The sequence below is a fragment of the Schistocerca nitens genome, chromosome 2, assembly GCF_023898315.1.
Source record: "Schistocerca nitens isolate TAMUIC-IGC-003100 chromosome 2, iqSchNite1.1, whole genome shotgun sequence".
Lineage (NCBI taxonomy): Eukaryota > Metazoa > Arthropoda > Insecta > Orthoptera > Acrididae > Schistocerca > Schistocerca nitens.
In genome coordinates, this window is record NC_064615.1 from 675,348,904 (window position 1) to 675,374,690 (window position 25,787).

A 25,787-nucleotide genomic window follows, 5' to 3' on the forward strand; every position below is an offset into this window, starting at 1 on the left:
TTCATGAATGAAAATACTTTGTAAGTCTACTTTGTACCAGATCTGTGTAAAGCACAAAAGAAAATATATAAATTAATTGATCACAAATGTATATGAAGGATTACAAATGTTAAATGTCCATATGTACAGTATATACAATTACATATTTTGTTCAGAGATAAATTCAGAAGATCATCGTTTTCGCTTGGCTTTACGTTTATACGCATACTCGGGAACATCCCTCATGACAGTCCAGCTGTAATCTGCTAAAATAGTAGGGCTCCACTTTCCGGCATATTTCTTCTCAAATGTGGCAATATCTTGATGAAACCGCTCCCCATGTTCATCACTTACTGCACCACAATCTTTGGGAAAGAGGTCAATATGACAACGTGAGAAATGCATTTTCAATGAAATGTTGCAACCAAGTTTTTCATAAGATGACAACATGCTATCCACAATCTCCTTGTAATTTATTGCTCGTTTGTTCCCTAAGAACTGTAGACAGACTGTCTTAAGGCATTCCCATGCTTGCTTCTCATCACCTTGTACGATTCCATCAAAAGTATGGCCTCCATAAAGCTCTCGAATCTGTGGGCCTATAAAGATGCCCTCCTTTACTCTGGCAACATTTAAGTAAGGGGATTTTTGTCTTAAGTACTTAAACGCGTCACCATCTTTGGTCATTCCCTTGGCAAAGTTTTTCATGAGACACAACTTGATGTACAAGGGCGGGAGCAGAATCAGTTTAGGGTCTGCTAGAGGTTCAGTCTTAATGTTCTTTATATCTGATTGAAGATATTTTCTGCTGGGCCATTCATGTTTACTGTAATGAGATGCACGAGCTCGGTTATCCCATTCTCAGAGAAAGCAGCAATATTTAGTATACCATAACTGCATACCTAATAGAAGTGCAACCACTTTCAAGTCACCACATATCTGCCATTGAGAGTCGTTATACTTGATGGATTCTAGTAAAATTTTCATGTTTTGGTATGACTCTTTCATATGCACACTATGCACAACTGGAATAGAAGGAAGCTCATTACAAATATGTAAAAGAACTGCTTTTAAGCTCAACTTTGACGAATCAATAAAGAGTCTCCACTCATCAGGATTGCAATTAATTCTGAGCGCCTTCATTAGACCATTTATGTCTACATATGTCACAAGACTATCTTGTATATTAAAAATAGGAGTGAATTATTGCTCTCTTCTGCGGCAGAATGAAACATTTACATTCCTTTCCAGGAAATTGCGCTGCTGCAATCTTGATGCTAAAATCTCAGGCTTAGTTTTAGAGAGCTCCAAATCTATAATGAGATCATGTAACTCATTTTGAGACAATTTTTGTGGATTATCAGTTGATGATATACAGGGTGTTACAAAAAGGTACGGCCAAACTTTCAGGAAACATTCCTCACACACAAAGAAAGAAAAGATGTTATGTGGACATGTGTCCGGAAACGCTTGCTTTCCATGTTAGAGCTCATTTTATTACTTTTCTTCAAATCACATTAATCATGGAATGGAAACACACAGCAACAGAATGTACCAGCGTAACTTGAAACACTTTGTTACAGGAAATGTTCAAAATGTCCTCCGTTAGCGAGGATACATGCATCCACCCTCCGTCGCATGGACTCCCTGACGCGCTGATGCAGCCCTGGAGAATGGCGTATTGTGTCACAGCCGTCCACAATACGAGCACGAAGAGTCTGTACATTTGGTACCGGGGTTGCGTAGACAAGAGCTTTCAAATGCCCCCATAAATGAAAGTCAAGAGGGTTGAGGTCAGGAGAGCGTGGAGGCCATGGAATTGGTCCGCCTCTACCAATCCATCGGTCACCGAATCTGTTGTTGAGAAGCGTACGAACACTTCGACTGAAATGTGCAGGAGTTCCATCGTGCATGAACCACATGTTGTGTCGTACTTGTAAAGGCACATGCTCTAGCAGCACAGGTAGAGAGTATCCCGTATGAAATCATGATAACGTGCTCCATTGAGCGTAGGTGGAAAACCAAACTAAAATGAGCTCTAACATGGAAATTAAGCGTTTCCGGACACATGTCCACATAACATATTTTCTTTATTTGTGTGTGAGGAATGTTTCCTGAAAGTTTGGCCGTACCTTTTTGTAACAGCCTGTATTTGGAAGAAACTCTGGACCTTGTGATGTACGTGGTTTAGGACATTCAGAATCCCCATCACAAGTAATCTCGTACTTTGTCGGTGGTTCAGGTATTGTCAATCCTTGCCCATGCAGAACTGGACGTATGGCAGGTGGAATGTTAGGATAGATCACTGTCCGCTTCTTCTTCTTAGATGTTCCCTTCTTGATAGCCGGCCGGAGTGGCCGAGCGGTTCTAGGCGCTACAGTATGGAGCAGCGCGACCGCTACGGTCGCAGGTTCGAATCCTGCCTCGGGCATGGATGTGTGTGATGTCCTTAGGTTAGTTAGGTTTAAGTAGTTCTAAGTTCTAGGGGACTGATGACCTGAGCAGTTAAGTCCCATAGTGCTCAGAGCCATTTGAACACTTTTTAGCCTTCTTGATAGAAGGAACCATACGAAAGTAGCAGTCAGTGACATGGTTAGTTGGCTCACGCCAGATCGTGGGCACTGCAAAGGACACTGAACGTCCTTTCCCATGCATCCAATTCATGAGGTAGCTGCCACAAGTGTTGCAGATCACATGTGGAGCCCAGGGTTTATCCTGATCACCTATTTTGCACTAAAAATAACAACTGCAAGCTTTTTCAATCAATGGAGTTACTCGCTGTTTTTGTGTAGAAAATGTCACTTCTCCATACACATAGCAAAATCTGTCAGCACTGTTAACACAAAGTCGTGGCATTTTTGTTCACTTCAATAGCAGTCAACGTGAACAATTGGTAGTTAATCTGGAAACAAATGTGCAAAAATTATTACATGCATTAATAAAGTCACTGAAGTTGAAGAGGAGGGACACAAAAGAATTGGTATCAAAAATTTTATATCCAAAATATTGCACACATGTAAGACCAGGGACAATAATACAATGCATTGTTACTAGTTATTATGACTTCGATAAACCATTATAACATTTGGTTTTAAACTTAACATAAATATCCGTATATAATTATCTCATCGTAATAAAACAGTGTAAAATGAAAACTAGAGATAATTTTGAATTGTCTTTGTGATATTGGCGATCAGCACACTAGAATTGATAGGAATTGGCTATTTTCATTCGATTTACATTTTCATTGTTGCATAGTGTAATGCCTGCCCACACACGACGAAGGTTTATATTGCATGTCTTCGTTCCCGCCAAATGCTGCCTTGGTCAGAAAGATGTCCGGATCTCTCTCCAATTGAGAATGTTTGGAGCATTATGTGCAAGCACCCTGCAACCATCTTAGGATTTTGACTACCAAACTCAGCAGTTAGACGGAATTGGGCATGATGTACCCGAGAAGGACATCCAACAACTCTATCAATCAATGTCAAGCCGAAGAACTGCTTGCATAACGGTCAAAGGTGGACCAGCGCGTTACAAACACGCTCAATTTGTGAAGATCTTTCTCTTGAGTAAATAATACACTTTTTTTCTGAAATTTCAATTTTATTTCATTTTATTTATTTTTGTACATTTACAACACAACTACCGATTTCCGTCCCATTCGGATAATCCATGTGGTGCGCCATTTTTGTCTTAGAGCGTATGTAACACAGCATGACAGAAGCACCTACAGCAGTTCAAAGTTACAGAGATCTCATATATTAAGCGTATATATTGTAATTATTTTTGTTAATGAGTTATATTTTTGTTGGTATCTGATTGTCTTTGTTATCCGCCTGAACTACTAACACATTAAAACGTATAGGTCGTTGTGTTTTAGGTTACTTACATTGCAGTGCATTGTGGTATGGATGAAAAATTCGTTCTGAATTGCACATTTTGACACCATGTACATGCATACACACGTAATCTGGCAATAATGTGGATTATTAGAATGAATTTGTCATCTGTACGACGATGCAGTGTAAGTAACATGAAGCATAACGACGTTTACGTTTCATAAATACATCATTACTGAATTTCCGTTATTTGCGCCAGCAACGTGACCGCAGCTTCTAACTGCACATAGTCCATATAATGTTCTTGTAACACGTTCCATCTGATGATGAAGCTGCAATTGCTTGAAAACTAGTTAATGATACGGTAAGCAAATTGTATAAAAATAAAAAAGAGACTTGTTAAATGTTATACCCATATAGTTCAAAAAGCGGGGTGGTAACCTACCGTCACACAAGGAAGGATGTAGTAAAGATCCTTGATGTTCACCGCCTGTCATTAGATTGGTGCGCCCAATGCGACTCATTGCTACAAGCACACGTGGCAAGCTTTTCGTCAAGAATATCGCTAAATGTCGTAGTAAATATGGTTTCTTATTGTAATACAGATATAGACGTTGCAGTTCCTTCTGATTTTGTAGCACAGAACACTTAGTAAAATAAATCGGAATATTACGGTATTAATGGTAATAAATTAAGTAGATTTCAAACTTCTTTGAGCTGTAGGAATCTGAAGAGTGCGTTATACCGTCACACTACAGGGAATGAGCTAGCATTTGTACTGTAACGTTGACTGTTCCTCAGGCTTCCACTCTAGAGCCGCTTTGGTGCATCGTTTACATTAATAACGTGCCTTTAGCTGTACCAGATTCAGGTCATAAAATAATGATGCAGCAAGTCATGTTATGGAGGAATCAACTCTTGGCACACAGCTGGCTGGCTCTGAACTTCAATAAAGCACGGTACCATTACTTTTGGGCTGACAAAATTGTTAGCAGTGCCACAACCAGCATAAAGTCCTATAGACACGAAAAGAACAGAGGAAACAGCACTGACAGCTGCAGCTTAAACACAGCATCAGCCCCATAAGCTTCACCGAGAACAACGGATCTCTTTCCAAAACAGCGTACAACACAAGTTTTAGCAGGGTGAATATGCAGATGGCATACATTTAGAGTTGGCAACCATCCGGTACTAAATTCATGAAGCCTAAAACCTCCACACAAGAAATTCGCAAGTATTTGCTTTGTATTAATTCATTCAACGTCATCTCTGGAAATATCCTATGCTTAGAAAATATTTACTCTCTCTTCTTCACTTCCAATCACTATAGAAAATAACATTAGTTACTTTCGATTCATGAGCATCCCTTCTACCTCCCAGACTCTTGCAATCCTCATACCGCTCTTGAACGTATTCAATGCAATAACTTAAGGAAAGATCCAGATACAAGCATCGGACAAATGTAATAGAAACAACGGAAGCTCTCTGTACATCCGTCACTACTCCTCTCAGGAGCAGTCACTCGGACTATTTACTGACCAGATGGCAGTAGACTCCCATTCAGTTCGTCCTGTCAATCAGATTTAGGCTTTCTGTGGTTTCACTTAATCGATTAAGGCGAATGCTAGTACTAGTCCTTTGGAAATCCACGGTCAGTTTCCTCCTTCATTCTCTCAGAAATGAGATTTTTCTCAATCTATATCGACGTCAGTTATCAAAAGCACAGCCGTATCAGTTAAAATTTGCGAGTGGGTTGAGGATTTTTCAGTAGAAAGTACGCAGCAAATTAGCCTATCTTGGATACAGTCATCGATAGATGTAGAAACGACTTCATGTGTGCCCCAGGGAAGTGTGCTAGGACCCTAGCTGTTCATGTTGTATATTAATGACGATGCAGACAATTTTAATTGTGATCACAGATTTTACGCATACGATGCAGTTAGCTATAATGAAGTACTGAATTAAAGAAACTGCACAAATATTCAGTCATGTCCTGATAAAATTTTAAAGAGGTGCGAAGATTGGCAAAATGCTTTAACTGTTGAGCAATGTAAAATTTACTCTTCACAAGAGGAAAGAAAACGAACTGTCCTGTGACTATAATATTCATAGAAATACCTGGGTGTAACAGCTTGCAGGGATGCATAGGCTCAGTCATAGGTAAAGCAGGTGGAGGACAGTGGTTCGTTGATAGAAAGAGACTGCATACAGAACACTCAAGCGACTCATCCTAAACTATTGCTCAAGCATGTGGAACCAATACCAAATAGGAGTAACAGGTGATATTGAACATATACGTAGAAGGGCGATACAAATGGTCACAGTTTTGTTTCACACTTGGGAGACTGTCACAAAGATGTTGGAAAAACTGAACTAGCAGACACTTGAAGACAGACGCTAACTATCCCATTGAAACCTACCAATAAGGATTTTAGAACAAACCTGAAGTGCTGAATCTAGGGATATATTGCAACCCCAGTTTTAGTAACTGTGCAGTGTATAATTGCTCCGTTTTTGTATGGATAAGGACAAACGGCGGCTGCTGCGTCAGAACACAAGAGCGTGCGAACACCCTAAATTTTGACACCTTGCGGATTTATTGGTTATTTTTCTTTGAATGCGTTAAAAGTTATGTAGATGCGGTAATCTGAAATACACGGCACTAAATCTACCATGGTGTGTTACGTATTGCTCCCTCGGTGGGACTTGGCATCATGGTCGTGCACACGCCTTCACTTGTGCACGTTTTAAGGAGCTTCTGCGCATGTGCAACTGGCGTCACGTAACTGCCTTGCGTGACAAACGCATACGGATTTGATGAACAATGTGCACACTTCATGGCCTGCACTGCCAGTCCTTACCACTCAACTACTAGTGTACATCAGTGCCACCAGTTGGTAGCAATACTGCAGCAGACTTCTATCTATGTTCGCCATAAATCCCGCTAGGTGGCAGCACGCTCCACAAGTATGTGAATTCATACACTATATACTAAAATTAGGTGGGACGGCAGTATAAGCTACAGTTATGCTGAGAGAAAACCTATTTTATGGGATTCTGAATGAGATATGGTACATAAAGTTTTGGTTGTTATCACAGAGTGATCCCTTTGAGGCACCGATAACCATAAAGCACCTCATCGTCGATTGTGAAGACTGTAGTACATTCTCAAGGGTTGGATCCCCTTGATTCCAAGTGAGAAGATTACACTGCCTGGGGTGAAATCAATGTACCTGAAAGCGGCCCCCGCTCATGCTGCTGCTGAAGTCATCTGTATGCCGCCTTCTGTGTCCCAGCCGCCGCCGCCAGCCGTCGGACCGCCTTCACCACCTGCCAGAGGGCTGCCACCCCACCCTGGTCAAGTCGCCACTGCCCGCCCTTCGCTCTGAGGGCTCCCCCGTCACCGCCACCGCTGCTGTGCCATCATCGCCACAGTCTTTTGCCGCCACCACTGTCCTCGCTGCAGCTGCCACCCCCACTTGCACACCACCGCTGCCATGACCCATCCTACCACCTCCATCACTTTCACCTCCCCCTCAGCTGCTCCAACCAGCATCACATGGAGCTCATCCACAGACTCCATCCCCGTCCTCCCATCCCTCCCTGTCCGTCCCAATCTTGTGCTGTTTTCGTTTTCACTTCCCCCAACTCTCCCTCACCCTTAGCTGTCACCTCATTGCCATCTTCAGACTTAACCACCACTCACTGCACCACCTACGACAGCTCCCAGCCAGCACGGATTTCTGCTTGCTGTGCCACAGTCTCTGCAACACCCACGCCCCCACCCCCTGCCTCACCCACCCATCAGGGAGGACTTGCCCCCCACCACCTCCCCCGTGCTACCCATCCCCCAGGCCCCTTCCCACCCTGTCCTGTCCAAGACACCTACCAAACGCCCTAATTTTTACCCTGCCCCTACCCTCTCCACAAAGAAAACCCCTCATCCCCATGACCCACCCACCCCTATGGCCATGGCCCCAGCCCCCACCCCTACAACCCCTTCCACCCACACCTTCCTCTTCTCCAATTCTGACTCTCAATTCTTCAATGTCTGCACCCTCTCCCTGGCCATCCATAAATACTTCCCTAATACCCCATCTCCCTTCTTATTCCTTGAAAGGACTTGGTCCTTATTAAATCCCCCAATGCTTTCTTCCACACCGATCTCCTCTCCAAGATCCCATGTATTCAATTTGGCCCACAAGCCTCCCTTATCTCCTACCACACCCGTCCTCTTCCTGACAGCCTCAACTTTCCCGACATACACCGACCTTCACTGCCATGATCACGAAGCTTAGCCCCATGATCATGGAGGCTGAGGTGTTGGTGGAACTAATATTCCCACCCCGACATTGAAATCCTCTTGGCCTGTTGCATCTTTATCGATGCCAGGTCAACTTACCTTATGCGCCTATTCACAGAATCCTCCTCCTCCTCCATCGACCACCTCCTTAAAGAGGGAACCCTCATCTACAATAGATGTCACAAAGTTGACCCCTCCCATTCCCTCCTCCAATTCTATAACTGCCAACGCTGCCTTAAGTACAATGACCATACCACTGCTGCCTGCAAGAGGCCCCCTACCTCTCTCCACTGCAAAGATTCCCACTTCCTGAAGAACTGCCCCAACCTCGCCTCTCCCCCCTCCTGTAACACCTGTAATGAACCCCATCCTACCTACTACTTGAAATGTAAAGCAAATCCTCCTCCCATCACCCCTGAGCTCACCATCCCTGCCCACCCCATCGATGATCCCATCCACCTCAACAACTCACTCCGCCCTCCTCCTCCTGCAGGGGACATCATCTGGCTTGTCACCATTGACCTCCAAAACATCCATCCCTTTCAATGGCCCCACACCATTTCCCAAATCGCCCTCTAGGCCATGCCCATTCCATCTTCCATCTTACCACCTTTGCCACCTACTCCCACAACCAGGCCCACTTCACTTTCACCCACCTACAAACTCCTCTTCCTCCACACTCTCAATCGACACTGCATGGATGCCTTCATCCTAAATGAAACCCTCCTATAACCCCGTATCTCTGTCTCCACAGCCCCTTACACCCTCCACCGCACTGATAACCCGTACCCCATAGTACATGGCAGGCTTGCTATTGGCCACCTCCAGCACCTCCCTGTTCAGCCCCAACCTCTCCTCAATGACCCTGCCAAGAATCTCACCCTCTGCCTCTTCGTCCCCACCCTTACCGTCACATGTGCCACCATTTACAGCTGCCCTCATACCCCCATCCAGTACGATTTCCTGGCCCACACTGACTGCATCTTCTCCACCAACGTGATTGCCACAGATGTCAATATCCACAGCCATGCTCCTGCTGAACTCCAGCGGTGGCATCAGTTTATCACCACCCTCCAGTGAGACCTGGTTCCCCTCCCACAACAGACCTGACCGAAATCTATCACCACTCCTGACGTGATCCTAGCCTCTCCCAACCTCATTGGGTGCATTGCCATGGAAGTCCTTGACCTAATTGGCAGCGACAATGCCCCCGTCCTCCTCACTATCTCTGATGGTCGTCATCCCTGCCCCATTCCTCGCCATGTTATTTCTCCTAAACTTGGCCACAATTATTCCTGCACCAATTGGGATGCCTACTGGGACTCCATACACAGCCAGGAAAAACACCACGACCGTACCCTCCTATCTCTCGATGACATCTCCTGAACTGCTGCCATCCTTCACCAGACCTTGTCTGACTTCGTAGCCACCCATATCCCTACCAGAGCCATCCACCCCCACCGCCCAGCCCTTCCTCCACAGGCCATCCTTCTCCTTCATGAATCCCGTCGCCTCTACCGATCCTTCCTTCGCGGTCGTGACTGGGACACACTCACCTGCCACCGGCAATTACAACAACACATCCGTAGCATGCTTACTGCGAAGAAACCCCGTGTCTGGTGACAAACATGCACGCAACTCAACGTCACGCTCCCAATAATCTGGCCGGTAGGTGGGGCCGAGCGGTTCTAGGCGCTACAGTCCGCGCGACTCTTCCAAGTACTGGTCTGCTTTCCATCGTCTTACTGGGAACCGTCCTACCACTTTGCCTCCCATCTATCCAATGTCTTTTCCATTCCAGATGATCCCCAATTTGATTATTCCCTCTTCCCCGATGTCATCGAACGTACGGATACCTCCGCTCCTTCCCTTGTTCCTAGTTTCCAGTACCTGGGCCACATACCACCATCAGAAATTTAATGGATTCCTTTAATCCGTTAAGTTTCTTCTACACGAAGTATCACACAAATATGAAGGCTGTCAATTCAACTAAATACGTAGGGATCACAGTTACAAACAATTTAAATTGGAACGATCACATAGTTAATGTTGTGGAGAAGGAGAACCAAAGGCTGGGTTTCGGTAGCAGAATACTTAGAAGACGCAACAGATTCACTAAAGAGACTGCCTACACTACGCTTGTCTGCCCTCTTCTAGAGTATCGTAGTGCCATATGGGATAATTAACAGATGGAATTGGCGGAGGACGTCGAGAGAGTTCAAAGAAGAGCAGCTCGTTTTGTGTTATCACGAAATACGGGAGAGAGTGTCACGAATATGATAAATGAATTGCAGTGGAAATCATTAAAACAGAAGTGTTTCTCGATGCGGTGAAATTCTTTCACGAAATTTCAATCTCCAGCTTTTTCCTCCGATGCGAAAATATTTTGTTGGCTCTCTTGACCGTCGTAATAAAATGAGAGAAAACGGAGCTCCCGCGGAAACATGTAAGTCTTTCCCGCCCGCTGTTAGAGAATGGAACGTTAGGAAAACAGAGTGAAAGTGGTCCGTTGAATCCTCTGCCAGTGGGAATAAATCACTCCCATAAGGATCGAGAAGGCAACATTAAATACAGGGCGCACCGGGACATGTAAGCAATCATTCTTCCCGCGTTCCATACGTGAATGGAACTGGAAAAGCCCTAATAACTGGTACGGTCTGGCGTACACATTGCTATGCACTTAACAGTGATTTACAAAATATAGATGGAGGTATAGTTGACAACAATATCTACAGAACGGTAGCTGTGATCTACCTGTTATTCGCCTGAACCAACCACAATAAGGAATACGTGATAGGAAATGGTGGTTTCAAACATTATCATAAACACGATATGAGCATTCAAAGCAGCACCTGCAACTTTAGCTAACAAGGATATTCGCATAATACGAGCGTATGACCGCAAAAAGTCCATTACTGTGTACAAAATCTTCTCTCTACAAACGATATGTTGCCCTTACATCCAATATCTGTAACTTTTTTCTTACAGCTTCTCTCTTTAGTGTTCAACCCTGAGGTTGGTTTGTAGCACTGTGTCATTCCCCTCTTCTGTCTGCCTTTCTATTCATTTCCGAGTACGTAATCCATCCTGCATCATTCGCAATCTGCTGCATGTATGACATCCTGGGTATCTCCAGCGATTTCTTCCCTCAATGGATACTTCTGCTATTGTTGCAATGACGTTATTGTGCCTTAGAACGTGTCGCACTAGTTTCTCTCTTCTTATTTGGATGCGACTACACAGAGATCGGTTGTTTTTTTTTTTTTTTTATGGGACTTAACTTCTAAGGTCATGAGTCCCCTAGAACTTACAACTACTTAAGCCTAACTAACCTAAGGACATCACACACATCCATGCACGAGGTAGGATTCGAACCTGCGATCATAGCGGTCGCGCGGTTCCAGACTGTAGCGCCTAGAACCGCTCAACCACCCCGGCCGGCGATCTGGTTTTCTGTACTCTTCTCAGCACCTCTTAGTTGGTAGCTCTGTCTCTCTAGCTGATCATCATCACCTTCTGTAGCACCAAATCGCCATTGCTTCTGGTCGCCTTCTCTCTTGTTTTCCTGTTGTCCAATTTTCAGACCCGTATAGGGCCACACTTCAAACAAATGCTTTCATATTCTGTTTTGTTACTTATAGACAGATGTTCTTGCTGATGAGTAAGTTCTTTCTTAAATTAAATGCAATTTTGGCCTGTTGTATTCTGTTCACAATTCCTTTGCGACTTCTGCCATCCCATGTAATCCTGTTTGCGCGCGGGGTGGCCGAGTGGTCTAGGGCAAATCAAGACGACCAAAAACGTCTTTTAAAATACTAAACAGAGTTTGTGATTCAGCGTTGTGGGTCTCGTAAAAGCCAATAAAGACTTCGTTGATGATTAAGGAGTCATCGACAGTACTAATACAAAATGACACTTGTTTATGAATCGAAGAATCACTTGTTTCATCAAACATAATAGAAAAATGTTCAGTCTTCTTGATTGAAGTCAATACTTTTCCCAACACAAACTTTCCTAGAAGATCAATGATCTCGTTTTGAATATCATGGGCGTCCACTTATACCCCGAACGCCCTAACCAATCTTTAAATTCAGGTATGTCATTCTTTTGGAGTTCCAACAATTGAAAAATATTTGAGTTTACATCTGCGTGCTCTCTAATTGCTAGTCCTTGTTAGCATAGAAATTGCATGGTAGTAAAAAGTGTCTCAAGAGCTAAATGGCCTTTCTTCATATCACTATCCAACTGTTCTTTCAATTGGGAGGCCACACTTCAGTTAGTGATAAAATTTAGTTTCAGAACATTTTCTATATGAGTAAATGTATTTTCATGAAGACAGAATTTTTCCAAAGCCCTTTTCCAGTTAGAAAACTCTACGGAAGCAAATGCATCTTCTTTTCTTGAAGAAAATTGTAATAGATTTTTAGCATCTGTATCTTTGCAGGTTTTGCAAAAACTTTTTCGGTAGATGCTTCATATTCTAGCCATGTACATTTAATCAACCAAGACTTCTGAAATGATCTTCCCTTTCAGGATTGTCCAGGTTTCTGCTATGAACGGTTCTCTCCTGAAGACGACGAAGCAATTGACGACACAATAATGGTTAGAGGTTGGGTTGCAGTATCATCAGCTTCCAAGCGCGCCTTTTTTGGTAACGAATTTATCCATTGCAAACTTTATTCACAATACACTAAAAGACTAAAGTAAATGAATAAAATGTAGTCATATAAAATAGTCCACTATACACTAAAGTTGGAACACTAAACATTTCTGCAGCATGCACTGAACGAAACTATCCACACAGAATGACTGCGACAGCAGGGTGGGCTTTATATAGCCGTGGCGTCGTAATGTCTCGAAGCGTCAAGGCGACGCGAGGCGGAGGGTTCCAGGCACTTCTGCTCCAGTCCTTTCAATGTCGCCGTGGCGGCAGCGCTGGCCCGCTGGCGCCAGAGTTTATCCGAAGGTTCACGCACCGGGACAAATTCTAAGTGAGCCCGCAGCACCGAAACACTATCATGATTCACACCAATAGTTTTCAGTTAACCTGCTTACTACCATAATAATTATTTGTCTTAACATATTACTGAATGTATTTTAAAAGGTAACTATCGTCAAACAAGGAAAATAAAAAATTCCAACATAATTTTGTGATTTTACAAAGCATAATATAACTATTAATTTTCTTATATTATTGGGGGGGGGGGGGGCATCCGCCACCCCAAACGAATTTTTGAGGGGGCTCAGGCTCCTTCAGGCCCCATGGAGTCAGCGCCTGTGTAGATACTGGGGCTACAACTTTGCTTCCGCCTTTTTTTCTCAAAGGTCGAGGCTTTATTGCGAGCACCTTACAAAAAATTTACGTTTCAAAGTATTGGCCATGGCTAGCCACGACTTTCTCCCATCTTTTAGTCAGCATACGAATTCTGCGGCGGAAGAACTGGGCGTCTTTCGAGAAGATCCATGCATCGATCAAATTTTGCAATTGTTCATATGACAGGGAGCGCTGGGCAGCCAGGTCGTGTGCCATTGAACTAAAAAGTTGGTATTCAAAGGGAACAATGTCTGGAGAATACGGCGGGTGGAGTAAGATTCCCCATTTCAACGTTTCCAGTTATGTTTTGGCGGGTTTTGCGACATGGGGTCGAGCACTGTCATGCTCCAAAATCACCTTTTCATGTCTATCGCTGAATTGTGGCCGATTGTCTTTCAGTGATCGGCTCAAACACATCAATTGCTTTCGATAACGATCTCCTGTGATTTTTCCCGTCGGTTGCAGTAGCATCGAAAGCTTTCTCTCTTGCACAACCGTGCCGATCTTCAACGTCAAAATCACCGTTCTTGAAGCATGGAAACCATTTTCTGCTAAGTTCTGTCACTAACAGGCGTCTCATCATAGGTCTTGCCCAGCTTTTTATGAGCCTCAGCCGCAGATTTCTTCATATCAAAGCAGAAAATTAAAACCTCCAGCAGACAACGAGAATTGGGCTCGTAAGTTGACATATTCAGCAGAGAATAACTTTAAGATGCCATCAAAACGTGATTAATATTTTGATGGCGATATGTTCTCAAATGCCCAAGCTTACTGTATGTCACTTACGACCTACGACTTGCGCTACTACTTTCTACTAATGTCGTCTAGTGCAAAACGCCGTAATCAAAGTTGTAGACCTAATATATTATTACTAAGTTACGTTAAATGAAACTTTAAGGTAATCAAATTTATTGGCAACCATCAACGTTTTTCTTAATCACGTTTTAGTTACGTAGTTTTTATTTCAAAAATCGTATGTATGGCTCTGAGCACTATGGGACTAAACATCCATGGTCATCAGTCCCCTAGAATTTAGAACTACTTAAACATAACTAACCTAAGGACATCACACAACACCCAGCCATCACGAGGCAGAGAAAATCCCTGACCCCGCCGGGAATCGAACCCGGGAACCCGAGCGTAGGAAGCAAGAACGCTACCGCACGACCAAGAGATGCGGGCAAAAATCGTACGGAGTCACAGCCTCTGCACTGTTGTGCTCTGATTGTCACGCTGTTAATACGCAGTATGAAAATGGCTGAGGCTGCTTCCTGTTCCGTGGTGAAACAGGCGTGCGGAAGACAGTTAAAAAGTGCCGAGAAACAGATTGTTTTTAATGATGGTCATAATTTAGTAGATAAAAACGGCTTTTAAATTTTCTGAGGGACTGTTTTAGATACAGTAAAGACACAAATATTTATTAGTGTAAAGCAGAATGGGTAGAGTAGTAGCTTGCTTAACTCTTTGCAGTAAGTGGTTCGCTCGTTCAAGTCTCGTCCGAGACAATTTTTTTCTTTCAATGTGAATTACTCACATCTCTTAATTGTAAAATTCATCATCATTTTTTTAATGAATAATGCATGCCTTCTTACTTTTAATCACAAATTCCTGAAACTATAACAATTTAATTTTGAAGCCAAAACCAAAAACTAAATACTCTTTCTTTGGACTATGCCCATTGTTTTATACCACAGATGTAGATGCGAGTCGTAGAAGTATGAAAAACAATAGTTTTCACAGCATTGAGCCTACCATACAAATGACGCATTTTTACATTTGCCTCTGTACCGTTGCAATATGAACCCGGCAAAACTGATCTGGCTGAGTAAAACGTTGGACAACCAACTATTTATGACATCAGAAGGAAATAAAGAAAGAAGATGTTATTCGGCAGTACGCAACGCAAATGGAGAGCGAGTTGGGAAAATGGGAGGTTATGCGAAAAAGTAAGGATGAGGAACTGGACATGGTTGTTTCAAGGTTCGTACAACAATGCATTCCATTGTGGCAGGATGTTACAGCAATCGGTTTAAAAATGTTTCAGAACATAAACAGTCTTGGTTGCGAAATTATTTAAGGTCAATAAGCGTTTTACCATTTTGGGGCATCATCAGATTGTATAAAAGTTGGTGGATACGTGACCCATCAGCCATAAAACCACATATAATGTAATATAGATAACAAACAAACTAAACTCCACCCGAACAGGCCATGAAGGCCCAACGGTACCGACCGGCCGCCGTGTCATCCTCTGCCCACAGGCGCCACTGGATGCGGATATGGAGGGGCATGTGGTCAGCACACCTCTCTCCCGGCCGTGTGTCAGTTTATGAAACCGGAGCCGCTACTTCTCAATGAAGTAGCTCCTCACTTAAAATACACACCATACACAGGGTGTCCCACCCAAACTTTTCACCGCCAATATCTCTGAAACTACAATAGATATTGACGAACGACTTTCACGGGCATGAATGTGGTGCAGCAAATGCTATGAGGCATTCTAAACTGTGTGCAAATATTGGTTTCAACACAAACTTACGTTTTATCTTATTTTATTTTTTTAAGTGGACACCTCATATTATTTAAAAATGGTTCAAATGGCTCTGAGCACTATGCGACTTAACTTCTGAGGTCATCAGTCGCCTAGAACTTAGAATTAATTAAACCTAACTGACCTAAGGACATCACACACATCCATGCCGGAGGCAGGATTCGAACCTGCGACCGTAGCGGTCGCTCGGTTCCAGACTGTAGCGTCTAGAACCGCAAGGCCAGTCCGGCCGGCTCATATTATTCCATACGCAGTCAATAACATGAGAAATCACAATAATAATCGCCTATGTTGCATCGCAATACATCAATTACATCCCGAGTAAATGGAACGCGAAGCTGACACGTGAAATGAATGAAACATGCAGCTATTGCACTTGCCGCAATGCAAGCGTGACCCGCACGTAGCTCCTAATCACGATGTTATTGATGTCCTACGATGCGACAAATTCTGTACTTACATATTATTATGTACGCTGTTAGTACGTGGCCTGGAAAAGATATGAATGTCCAGTCGCCCACAATGAAAACAAGGACATGGACATGGTTTACTTGTACGTGCTTTATTGAACTTTTAGACAGTGTTACAATGGACATAACAGTAACGAAATACCGGTAACCACCGGCCAGGGTAAACAAAGTTAATGGCTGTCAAAGGGGCGCACAGTGGGATACATGCTATTTGTACATAGTTGTGCATCATTAACACAGCGGTACATGCCACGCACAAGACATGTCACTGAACATCTTTAATGACTGTGTAACAATTGATCTGTTGCAAATGGTGCACTGCATACCTAAAATACAGTAGTATGAACAAAACAAACATATATCTTCTACGTTATACACAAATATACGCTGGTGTGCAGTCACATGTCTCACAGCTGAAACGCTACAACGTATGTTCTAAGAGATCGCCATTTGCTTGGCAACACCGCTATGTGCCCTCCATCGAACATTCGCTCACGGCTGTCAATGTTTGAGGTGTTATTGCAGTGCATGCTGCGGTGACACGGGCTTTCGTGTTGGCATTGTTGTTGGGATCTGCTATACAACAAAAAAATGGTTCAAATGGCTCTGAGCACTATGGGACTGAAAATCTGTTGTCATCAGTCCCCTAGAACTTAGAACTACTTAAACCTAACTAACCTATCCGTTAAACACGTTTGTCAATATCTATTGCGGTTCCAGAGATACTGACAGTGAAAGGTTTAGGTGGAACATCCTTGGTGTCTATTTTACATTATATGTGGTTTTAAGACTGATATATCACGTATCCAGCTACTTTTATACAGTCTAATTTTGCCCTAAAAGGTTGAAACGCATCACTGACATTAAATAATTTCTCAACAGAAACTGTTTTTGCTCTGAAATGCAGTAAAGGAATTCCAGTCAGTGACCCTATAATAAAGGAAACAGCAATTTCACTTGACAAACAACTTCGCAGCCTTAACTTATCTGCAACAATTGCCTATTAAAATGGGGAAAAAGGCATGGCATGCTGCAACTTACAGTCTCCAGAGGCAGTCCCTCAGCTGTTGCAAAAAATTACAGAAGAGTTTGTAAAGAAGATACGGAAGATAACAGAGGAAGAAAATGTAACTGCTGATGCCTTGTACAGTACTGATGAAACGGCTCTCTTCTACAAGATGCTTCATTCAAAAACATTGGCTGCCACGAACGAGAAGGAAGCTAGTTGGTACAACAAACAGAAACAGTGCGTAACATTAATGGCATGTTGTAACGCAAATGGGAGTCATAAACTACCGCTCTTTGTGATTGGGAAACCGTAATATCCACATTGTTTTTAACACAGTGACATAAATAGATTACCAGTGAAAAGTGAGCTCAGAAGAAAGTGCGGATGGACAGAGAAATATCTTCTCAGTGGTTCCACGAAGTATTTGTGCTAGCTGTGAGACAAGAGCTGAAGAAGCAGAAAGCTTCCCCTGAAAGCTATCTTTATAATTGACAATGCTCCCAGTCATACTTCTGATGTGACTCTAAGGTTCAGTGGAATACAATCTCTCTGTCTTCCACTCAACGTGACAACCCTGATTCAGACAATGGGATTTTGGAATGAATTGAACGTCATCATCAACTTGCATTTCTTGCCTCTGTTCAGCAGGAACGTGAAAACGACTTTACCGGGGCTATATCGAAGTTGTGGTAAGCAGTCGCCTTCCATGATGCTGTTTTCCAAACATACGAATATCCAGTGTTCCACAATTAAAACAAGGACACGGTTTACTCTTCTGTGCTTCATTGAAGCGTGGAATAAATTGGAGAACGCTACCATAATGAATAGTTGGAGAAGAGTGTAGTCATCCGTTGAGGCAGTGTTGGTGCCAGTACTAAATGACAGCGATGAGCCAGTTAACAGAGAATCATCAACGGTGTTGGCATTTTGCACATTGACGTGTTCTGCAAGCTTCCAGGAGGAGGAGGGGAACCGATGACGATGATACTGGTAAGCGGCTGAATGAAAAAAAAAAAAAAAAAAAAACTGTGAGATAGACCAAACATTACCAAATGAAGAAATAATTAAAAGTGTGCAGGGAAGTAATGACGAAAGTGATGAAGAAGAGGACACAGAGAGCATGAACATTTCTCACAACGCTGTTGCTGAAGCTGCAGACCTTTTCCTGGTGACACTATGCAACAACCAGATAATTAAAGTACCGATGTAATGCTTGTAAAGCTGCTGCGTGCTTTCGTACCACCGCTGCGACAGCTAAAAACTCCTGACAGGTTTCATAGTGAGTGGTACTATTGTATATGTACACACTCAAGACTTAAGTTTTCTTTGAAAATGAACGTATCTTCGGGTTTAATAAAGTACAGTCCCTATGTCTTTAAACTAAATTTCAGACACTCTCAACAACCCGACACTTTTGCTAATCTGGCACCCATATGTCCAAGGAATAATTAATAATATTATGGGAGTAGTTAGTGATTGTGCATATAGACAACTATTCTCTACTCACCTGTCTTAAACCGTCGTATAAAAGAATGTATGCTCTGCAGTTGCTCATTGGCTCCAGCGCTCGAGCGTATGGGGTAAGACTACTGAATGTAGTTATTCTAGTGCGAATGAAACTCTGACACATATTACACCGTCGAACATCTTAAAGTTCTTTGCTAATCACATTCTAAACGTTTAATACATTGTAACTATTGCATCAAATCTTACTGGACAGTCGGTTTCGTTGTACTTCATTTTATTAAACCTACGTAAAAAAGTAAAATTTGTTAAATATACATAAGGTAGAAACAATTGCAGAAAAATAGGGAGGCTGGTGTAGTTTTCTCAGGGGTGTACGATCTCCTCGATGGTAGCTGTGTCTACGATGCAGTGGAAGGTGCAATTAGACATGGGCGTCAACAGAAATTCATCCAGCAGGGTAGAGAGGGTGGGAGGGGGAGCGGGGCGCGGAGGGGGCAGGGGAAGGTGATAAGTCTCTTAAATTGACATTTCTGATTTAAATAATTTGGTCAGTTTTGAGAAGTGTCATGCTACAAGAACTAAATCTTATAGGTGACACAAAAAACTTTGTTATACATCAGGTGATTGATCAGTATCCACTCTCTTCTAGGAGTGCTGAATGGTACACAGCAGATTTTTTTCTGATGACAGCAGATTCTGCCATGGCACCAGTGAGGGCTATTAACTAATGCGCCACCAAGGAGGGGTTCACGTATTTATTCATCATGTTCTATTGATGTCGAAAGGATGCATACTGTGACAAGTTAAGCACTGGCAAAAAGAAAAAAGCTAATGAAAAGTACAGCAAATTATTATCAGCCTATGAGCTATTTGTGCTTGCTCAGTTTAAACTTAACAGAGTAAACCGATTAGGAATACCTTTACTCTGAAATATTAAACGACTGTTGCTGATTTCCTATTGCTGGCTGTACAGAAAACTGAAATAGAGATCAACATAAACATCATTTCCGCCCTTTTTATTGCTCATGGAAACCACACATTGCATGTTCTACCACCATACAGTGAGACCTTCAGAGGTGGTGGTGGTCCAGATTGCTGTACACACCGGTACCTCTAACACCCAGTAGCACGTCCTCTTGCACTGATGCATGCCTGTATTCGTCGTGGCATACTATCCACAAGTTCATCAAGGCACTGTTGGTCCAGATTGTCCCACTGCTCAACGGCGATTCGGTGTAGATCACTCAGAGTGGTTGGTGGGTCACGTTGTCCATAAACAGCCCTTTTCAACCTATCCCAGGCATGTCTGGAGAACATGCAGCCAATCTAATCGAGCGAAGTCATTATCCTGAAGGAAGTCATTCACAAGGTGTGTATGATGGAGGCACGAATTGTCGTCCATAAACACGAATGCCTCGCCAATATGCTGCCGATATTATTGCACTATCGGTCAGAGGATCGCATACACGTATCGTTGAGCCGTTACAGCGCCTTCCGAGACCACCGGCGTCGTACCTTGGCCCCACATAATGCCACCCCAAAACAGCAGGGAACCTCCAACTTGCTGCACTCGCTGGACAGTGTGTCTAAGGCGTTCAGCCTGACAGTGTTGCCTCCAAACACGTCTCTGACAACTGTCTGGTCGAAGGCATATGCGACACTCATCGGTGAAGAGAACGTGATGCCAATCTTGAGCGGTCCATGCGGCATGTTGTTGGGCCCATCTGTACCGCTCTGCATGGTGTAGTGGTTGCTAAGATAGACCTTGCCATGGACGTCGGGAGTGAATTGCGCATCATGCAGCCTATTGCACACAGTTTTAGTCGTAACACGACGTCCTGTTGCTGCACGAAAAGCATTATTCAACATGGTGGTGTTGCTGTCAGTGTCCCTCCGAGCCATAATCCATAGGTAGCGGTCACTCACTGCAGTAGTAGCCCTTGGGCGGCCTCAGCGAGGCATGTCATCGACAGTTCCTTTCTCTCTGTATCTCCTCTATGTCTGAACAACATCGCTTTGGTTCACTCCAAGAAGGCTGGATACTTCCCTTTTTTAAGAGCCCTTCCTGGCACAAAGTAACATTGCGGATGCGATCAAACCGCCGTATTGACCGTCTAGGCGTGGTTGAGCTACAGACAACACGAGCTGTGTACCTCCTTCATGGTGGAATGATTGGAACTGATCAGCTGTCGGACCCCTCCGTCTAATAGGCGCTGCTCATGCAGTGTTGTTTACATCTTTGGGCAGGTATCGTGACATCTCTAAACAGTCAAAGGCACTGTGATACAATATCCACAGTCAACGTCTGTCTTCAGGAGTTTTGGGAACTGGGGTGATGCAAAACTTTTTTTGATGTGTGTATCTGCTGGATCACAACACTGTAGAACAACAGTTATATACTTTTTCAATGAAGAGAATTCAGATTGAAATGCAATTTGTGTATGCAGACAATCCCCGCTAACCACTTAGAGGCGATGCTGAGCAATGGACAGGAATGTAAGAAAAGAGGAAAAATGTATTTTTCGTCCGCTCATTCATCGTGAGTGCAACTATCAGAGTGTATCAAATGGTTCAAAAGGCTCTGAGCACTATGGGACTTAACTTCTGAGGTCCTCAGTCCCCTAGAACTTAGAACTACTTAAACCTAACTAACCTAAGGACATCACACACATCCATGCCCGAGGCAGGATTCGAACCTGCGACCGTACCGGTCGCACGGTTCCAGACTGTAGCACCTAGAACCGCTCGGTCACACCGGCCGGCTCAGAGTGTATCAACCAACATCAGCGCCACCTACAGCCTCCATAGTAGAGGGAATAAAATTCCAAGTTTCCTTAACTTTGCTGTACTGCTGTATATTATAAGATATCATATTTTGAGGTAGCTCCACAAACAGAGAGAAATATTTCAGAATGCAAAAGTGTGTAATATGACTCAATTTTTGTATACATTTAGAAATGAGTATTACATTCAAATGTTCAAAATACGTTTGTTATATTATGTTTTTTGACATGTTACACACTTACGACTATACCTTCAGTGTTAGGTCTATGGAATGAAAAATGGTTCTTATCTAATCAAAAAAAATTTTTATTCTTTTGTGGCATACAGTTACTGTAACAGGTGCAATTATAACAAGTACGATTATTAATTCGGGAATTATATCATAGCAATTTCATAGGTGGGGAGTGTTTTGCAATGTAGTTACGTAAGATACCGGTAGAGGCCGGGCCTGAACTACAACCACTGCCAACCGCAATAAACAATTGCGCGCTGTAGCCACCACCAAATACTTCGTATACTCCAGTTCACTTTGGGTTGTGAAGTGCTTGTTTTCTTTTCTTTATCTGAAATCAGTGAAGAGACTAATGCTTAAGGGATTCGAAAGCGAATCTCGCCACAACAAAAGGAATCAACGATCCCTACGATCTTTGTGTCAATTATGCTTTCGTGGAAGCACAGAACGCGGACACAGGACGGCAGCTCTTCGAGTAGGAGGTAGGGCTTGTTCCCCTGTACCACTCCTCTCCAGTCATAGTCCTCGTTTATTTAAGGCCGCTGCCGACTGCCACGATATACTGTCCGCATAATATCGAAAGAAGACTACACAAATCCGAACATTTCGTGTTGACTGTCCTCTGTTTTTCACTGCTGCCAACTTAAAGCTCTTCCGAAGCATTAAGAAATGTTGTGTTGTGTGTCAACTGAGAAATAAATAATGTAACGTCTCTATAAACCATGTGTCCGCAGCCCGTGGTCGTGTGGTAGCGTTCTCGCTTCCCGCGCCCGGGTTCCCGGGTTCGATTCCCGTCGGGGTCAGGGATTTTCTCTGCCTCGTGATGACTGGGTGTTGTGTGATGTCCTTAGGTTAGTTAGGTTTAAGTAGTTCTAAGTTCTAGGGGACTGATGACCATAGATGTTAAGTCCCATACTGCTCAGAGCTAAACCATGTGTTATGTGTACTGCTAATCGGTAAGAGGCGAGTGCAAACGTGGGCTGCCGTACTGACGGAGAGTCAAGTAAACATTCACCCCTTTCAAGGACCATGTAGACACGAAGGCTGTGACCTCCTTCTCTGCTCCTCGCATTCCCTTGAGGCAATTTTCTTTCTGTAGACAACAGTATCGATTACCCATCACAAAAATCTATCGAGATTTGTCTGTCAGGGAATTTGAACTATCGATAGTATTTTCTTGGATTAATACACTACTGGCCATTAAAATAGCTACACCACGAAGATGACGTGCTACAGACGCGAAATTTATCCGACAGGAAGAAGATGCTGTGATATGCAAATGATTAGCTTTTCAGAGCATTCACACAAGGTTGTGCCGGTGGTGACACTTACAACGTGCTCACATGAGGAAAGTTTCCAACCGATTTCTCATACACAAACAGCAGTTGACCGGCGTTGCCTGGTAAAACGTTGTTGTCATGCCTCGTGTAGGGAGGAGAAATGCGTACCATCACGTTTCCGACTTTGATAAAGGTCGGATTGTAGCCTATCGCGACTGCGGTTTATCGTATCGCGATATTGCTGCTCGCGTTGGTCGAGATCCAGTGACTGTTAGCAGAATATGGAATCAGTTGGTTCAGGAGGGTAATCCGGAACGCCCTGCTGGATCCAAATGGCCTCATTTCGCTAGCAGTCGAGATGAGAGGCATCTTATACGTATGGCTGTAACGGATCGTGCAGCCACGTCTCGATCCCTGAGTCAACACATGGGGACGTTTGCAAGACAACAACGATCTGCACGAACAGTTCGACGACATTTGCAGCAGCATGGGCTATCAGCTTGGAGACCGTGGTTGCGGTTACTATTGACACTGCATCACAGACAGGAGCATCTGCGATGGTGTACTCAACGACGAACCTTGGTGCACAAATAGCAAAACGTCATTTTTTCGGATGAATCCGGGTTCTATTTACAGCATCATGATGGTCGCATCCGTGTTTGGCGACATCGCGGTGAACGCACATTGGAAGCGTGTATTCGTCATCGCCATACTGGCATATCACCCGGCGTGATGGTATGGGGTGCCATTGGTTACACGTCTTGTTCACACTGACGGTACTATGAACAGTGGACGTTACATTTCAGATGTGTTACGAACCGTGGCTCTACCCTTCATTCGATCCCTGCGAAACCCTACATTTCAGCAGGATAATGCACGACCGCATTTGCAGGTCCTGTACGGGCCTTTCTGGATACAGAAAATGTTCGACTGCTGCAGAGGCCAGCACATTCTGCAGATCTCTCACCAATTGAAAACATGTGGTCAATGGTGGCCGAGCAACAGGCTTGTCACAATACGGCAGTCACTACTCTTGATGAACTGTGGTATCGTGTTGAAGCTGCATGGGCAGCTGTACTTGTACACGCCATCCAAGCTCTGTTTGACTCAATGCCCAGGCGTATCAAGGCCGTTAATACGGCCAGAGGTGGTTGTTCTGGGTACTGATTTCTCAGTTCTATGCACCCAAATTGCGTGACAATGTAATCACATGTCAGTTCTAGCATAATATATTTGTCCAATGAATACCCGTTTATCATCTGTATTTCTTCTTGATGTAGCAATTTTAATGGGCAGTAGTGTATTTACAACAGAGATCATTGACAAGAAATGCGCGAAAAACAGGATTACAATATGGGAGCCAGAACGCTTTTTTAAAATATGCTACGGTATTATACGGGAGGTACCGGGAAATAAGGTAGAGTTGGTCAACCTAGTGCAGGATATTCCAGGGACATATTGCAGCCCGTTCTATTTTGGAGATATTTGCACTAGGAAATCTTATGGAGTCCACTGTGACAAACGAAAGAAATAAACATGCCACTGAGAATAAATGGCACTTTTGTGTTGAATTCGCACTCCGAAGCTGTACTTCAGTTCTCCTGCGTGGCTTTTAGATTGTCTACTCAGATGCAGAAGAAGATAATCTCCATGTAAATGTTAATAACAAATGAGATGATATGAGTTAATTATATTTTATCACCCTATATCACCGTATATCACCCTACATTCAGACATATTACAAATAAAATAAAAACTAGCCTTACAATATAACTGGGTAAGTGTAAGACTGAACAAGCATCATACACTACATTCTTGGGAGTATGGTTTGATGAATACTTAAGATGGGAAAAGCATGTAATATCGTTGAACAAAAAATTAAGTAAAAAATGTTATATACTTAGAATGCATAAAAGCTCATGTAATATTAAAACAGTGTTATGTGTTTATTTCTCATTCATGCACTGTTTATTAAGATACGGTGTAGTTTTGGGGGAACAACAGTTTTACAAAACATTCCTTTAGACTACATAAGAAGACAGTGAGAATAATAAAAGGTATAGGATATAGAGACTCTTGCAGGCATGCGTTCAAAGAATTAAAAATCATGACACTACCATCCTTATATGTATATGAAAGTATATGTTTCTTAAAAGAACACGAGGAATTTTCTACATTAAACAGAGAATTTCACAACTACGAAACGAGGAATAGGAATGATTTCCACAGAGAAATTCATAAAACAGCTATGTATCACAAAAGTGAACTATACCAACCCAAAATCCTCTACAGTGCTCTCCCGAAAGAACTAAAAATAATACCAAAACTGCACATATTTAAAAGAGAATTAGAAAACATGTTATTGAGATATAGTTTTTACAGTATTGAAAAGTTTATGTATCACTGACAATAAAAGCGCAGTTAATATTTCCCTGACATAATAAATATGTGTAATAGCTCACACATAAATACTTGCTGTTTCTATGGAAGTGTGAAACAGTGTTAATGTAAGAATGGAAATAATCTTTGATGTGAGAATCACTAGCTTTTTTTTTG

General features: G+C 43.1%; 1 protein-coding gene across 1 annotated transcript in view; it reads right to left on the reverse strand.

The window, feature by feature from the left end:
* The window catches only part of LOC126235237 (kinesin-like protein KIF19), a 605,478-nt gene that overhangs the window by 168,580 nt on the left and 411,111 nt on the right, over positions 1-25,787 (reverse strand). The window lies entirely within an intron of this gene.